Raw genomic sequence first — 4,814 nt, 5'->3', positions numbered from 1 at the left:
AAACAAAGAGTTTAAAACTACCACACTTCAACTAAAAAGGATCCAAAACACTTACCATGCCAGCTGACCTCCCCTTCTCCACAGTTAAGAATGGCAGCAGGATGCTATGTGGCTATCTACAAAATCAAGACAACCCGAAGCTAGACAGATGCCCACTGCAGTGTCTGCAAGTCCAGCCCCACAGTGCATGCCCTGAGCTATGGCCCCTCCAGAAGGCAACGCCCCCACAACCTCCACACCAAGCAAGGATGGTCAAGAGTGTGTCTCAGTTGCTTTGTTCTTGTTACAAACTATAGATATTACAGTTGAGAACTCAGGATTTCTAGCCAATGACCATACAGTTAACACACTACCTTAAAATTAAAAAAAAAATGCCAGAAACGTCTTTAAATGCCTTGTCACACCAACAGCAAATTGCATGAAGTGAGGAGAACACGAGAGCTTTTTCGCTTTAAAAATGTTTGGAAATATGTACAGCTTTGACACAGTTTCTGGGTGCTCCAGACACCCATGGCCACTTCATGTAAACCACTGATAATTACTAGAGCACTTTGAGAGACCATGATGTGATCACGATCCAACCAGGTAATTAAACCTAATGAGGGCAACAGACACATCTGGGCGAGAGGTGTGTGAGTCACAGCGCTCCCTACTCTAAAGCATTCACAATAAGACAGATCAATAGGTTTTTTTCTTTTTTTTTCTTTTTTTTTTTTTTAATTCTTCCTCCTCCTCCTCTTCTTCATCTTAATCTTCCTCTTTCACCTTTTCTGGGCAACTTTAGCTGGACGCTTGACGACATCAGACTTCCCTTTAGACTTACAGTCTGTGACATCCTCTTCTTCAGTTTCACTGCCTCGTTGACTTATGGCTATTTCTTGCTGTCACTTAAGTTATTCCACATCTCGCCCAGCTTCTTTGCCACATCTCCAATAGAGATGCCAGGGTTTGTAGACTTGATCTTGGGGTGGAATTCTGAGCAGATGGTGGTCTCTTGGGGGCATTAGGGTCCTTCTTCTTGCCTCCCTTAGCTGGTCCATAATCCTTCATTTCCTGATCATAGCGCACTTTATCCGCCTCTGCCATTTCATCAAATTTAGACTTCTCTTTCCCGGACATGGTCTTCCACTTCTCGGAGCATTACTGGGAAAATTCAGCAAAATTGACAGGGACCTCAGGGTTTTTCTTATGTTCCTCTCTGCATGTCTGCACAAAGAAGGCATAAGCAGACATCTTGCCCTTTGGTTTCTTGGGATCACCTTTAGCCATCTTGACTGTATTGTTCACTAGCCTGAGCAGCGCAGGGCATGACGTGCGGCTCAGCGCTCCACAGCCTCGAGCTAGCTGCCTGGATGAGAGCTGCCTCAGCTATGCTTCCTCCTTGCTGAACGCATCAAGTGTTGGAGAAGGGTGATGTATTCTACTTCCCTTCCAGGTATCATCCTAATTGTCTATTGGGCTGGTTCTAATTGACAACTTTCATAATAAAGCTGTAAGTACAATGCTTTCCAGAATTCTATAAGTAATTCTAGCAAATTATCAGACTAATAGAGTTAAAGCAACCCCCATATTTATAGCCAGTTGGTCAGAAGTGCAACTGGTCTGAGGACTTCTGAAATTGTGGCTGGTATTAGAAGTGAAGGTAATCTTTTAGGGAATCATGCCCTTAATTTGTGGAGTCCATGCTAACACTAGGTGCTTGGCATCAGAATTGCACTGCAGCATAATAATAACAGAAACTAAATAAATAAAGAGCTACAGCCAAGAGGAATAGGGATACAAAAATAAAGAGATAAAAATAATGAGGTCACTACTTATATCCTAAGAATGAAATCCAAGAAAGCTTTATAAGGATTTCAGAGGTAGCACAGTATGGTGGTGAAGAACAAAGCTTTTAGCCAGACTTCAGGACTCAAATTCCACCACCGCCCTGTACCATCTGGGTGACTATAGGCAAGTCGCTTAACTCTCCAAGCTCTGTAAAATGAAGATAATAATAATGCCCTACCTTAAAAAACTATTAAAAGAACGGACCTAATTCATAAAAAGTGTTTAAAACCATTTCTGACATATAAGAACTCAATACTCATTATTAGAATGGATCACAATGGCATGCCACTGTCAACACATCAAAGCACAATTTAATGAAAACTATTTTTTTAAAGAAGATGCAGTCCAGATGTGAAAGCCTAATAGTTTATCACAGCACTGCCCAATAAAACTTTCTGAATGACCAAAATGTTCCATATTTATCCTGTCCATTACAAAAACTTCCAGCCACATATGGCTATTGAGCATTTGAAATATGGTTGTTTTGACAAAGGAACTGAATATTTATTTTGTTTAATTTTTATTTTATTTAAATTCAAATAGGCACATGAGACTAATGGCTACCACATATCAGACAGTGAAGACAACTCGGGAATATGAGAGCCCACATGCCCTTTGAGTGCTCTTTCATGAACAATGTTTATAACAGTCAAGCTTCCAGCAAGGACTGCAGATGAGAGTTCAAGTCCAAGTTACTGGTTAAAGGCAGAACCACATGTTCTGTGGGTATTCAAGAAAAAACAGGTTTAATATTTTGTTATGTAAGTCAAGAAGCCTACTAATCAGGCATGGGCCTGGAGAAAAGCCCACTGACTTTGACATGGAGTTGGGCCAAGGTAATATTTGCGGACAAGGTTTTCCTCAGAAAACAGCCCAGAATTTACTACAATTTATAATAAACCCCAAAGTTTTACTGACTTTATCAGGTTGTAGTGAGAATTAAAAGAGAAACTGCATATAACTGTTTAGCACAATGCCCTCCACAACAAACATTCAATCAATTGTACCTCTTTTATCATCATTATCAGAATTATTCTGTGCTATATAATATGCCTGTGACAACTACAAATGGAGATGTTAATTATCTCAATGCAGTGTCCATGTAGCAACAATGTTGAATTGAAAACAGTATTATTTACTGCTTAACTCTTAAGAAAACCTAGTGGTAAGTAAACAAGTTAACTTTCTATATAGGGTTCTTAGTTGTGACCAATTAAATGCTTGCAGAACTCTGTCAAAACTGGTGACTTGGGTTTTGAAGTAACTGATTTAAAGTCATTAGATCAAAGAGCCATTGTTTGTGGAGGCTACTCCAAATTTGAGAAAATAAACTATATCATCAGCATTTAGGCAAAGGTTTATCTGCCTGATCCCTATAGCAGGGATGCATGAATTTGGCTCATCCAGGAATAATATCAAGTCATTAAGATACACCTTAAGGGGCAGAATTTAAAATACATTATATTTTGTCTCCTTTAAGATACTATCTAATCTACCAAGAAACTTACTCATGCCAATGACCTGGAATCTGGGCAGTGGTGTTGTAAGTCTCACATAAGTGTTAATATCTAGGATTCTGTATTGAGAGCATAACCTACTGCTGTACATAAGCCTAGGACTGATACAGGGTCAATAAAATCACGGTTTATTCAAGGTTCCTAAGAAACTTATTCACTAACTGATGAAACTTACATAATGTTGCCCAGTAAGACAAGAGCTGTGTCTATGACCCACATACTCCTGAAAAACACTGTCCTGAGAAACCTAGAGTAGCAGCTTATAAAAAATGAAATTGGTCTACATCTACATGGAATCATTTAGAGAGATCACAAAGTATTTTTTACTAAAATCATCCTATATATGATCCCAGGCTTTTGTTTACATCTAGGCAATAGTAGTAACAAGTAGTGAAGTGAAATGAAGTGAAAGTCACTCAGTCATGTCCGACTCTTTGTGACCCCAGACTATACAGTCCATGGAATTCTCCAGGCCAGAAATGGAGTAGTTGGCCTTTCGCTTCTCCAGGGGTATCTTCCCAACCCAGCGATCGAACACAGGTCTCCGCATTGCAGGCAGATTCTTTACCAGCTGAGCCACAAGGGAAGCCCAACAAGTAGACAAGGATCTAAACCTATCATGGACAACAGTGCTGAATATTTCAAACGCAAGTGACCTTTACCTGGGGCTTTCTTTAATCAGAAACTACTACTGGGACCCAGACTCAGGTCTTCAATTTCTAGGCAGTTGATGCTAGGAGTTTTGTCAGCATCACTCTTCTATGAGTGGCAACAAATAAATTAAGAATTATATGGTTTTCATCTCTGGTGACTTAGCTATAAAAAAAGAAACACTGACAACTTAAATGTGTACCTACCATCAACTCTGAATTGCAATAAGAATCAAAAAATAGTACTACAGTAGCAGAGGAGAGCTGAGATTGTTCCTTTGAGGTTTCTCAAGTGATATATAATAATTTAGATCAATATCAGTTATGGAACAGTAAAAAACACTGCATGATTAAATGACGTACCAGTTAGGAATATTTTAGGCTACACAGAGCTGAAAACATGACTATGGTGGCTTAAATATTAGAAGCTTATTTTTCCCCACATAAGAGGAAGTCCAAATGCATGCTATTCTTGTTTCCGGTTTAGTTGACTCCAGAGTCTTTGAATTCCCTTCATATTTCCCTCATGGACACAGGGTGGCTGCTACAATTTCAACCACTAGGTCACATTCCAGCTTAAAAAAATTAAAAGGAGAAGATGTGGAACCTACTGAAGAGTCCATCTCTAGATCAAAAAGTCTGTGTGTAATCATCCAGGCCCACCACAGGCAATTGCAAGGCTTTGCCTGACAGACCTCACAGTGGAAAGCTGCCCTCCCCACACCAGACCTGTTTATCACTAATGCACTACAATTTTCTGGAGAGAGTTACCATCAAGGAAACCCACCTCTACTCCACCCATCTGAGCCAGCCATGC

General features: G+C 39.8%; 1 pseudogene; it reads right to left on the bottom strand.

Annotated features, from left to right (window-relative positions):
* Window positions 1-871: 871 nt before the first annotated feature.
* Window positions 872-1,269, bottom strand: LOC133046240 (high mobility group protein B3-like; annotated as a pseudogene).
* Window positions 1,270-4,814: the final 3,545 nt, after the last annotated feature.

The sequence above is a fragment of the Dama dama genome, chromosome 24, assembly GCF_033118175.1.
Source record: "Dama dama isolate Ldn47 chromosome 24, ASM3311817v1, whole genome shotgun sequence".
Taxonomy (NCBI): domain Eukaryota; kingdom Metazoa; phylum Chordata; class Mammalia; order Artiodactyla; family Cervidae; genus Dama; species Dama dama.
The sequence above is the reverse complement of the archived record's forward strand: the minus strand, read 5'-3'. Positions and strand labels throughout refer to the sequence as shown.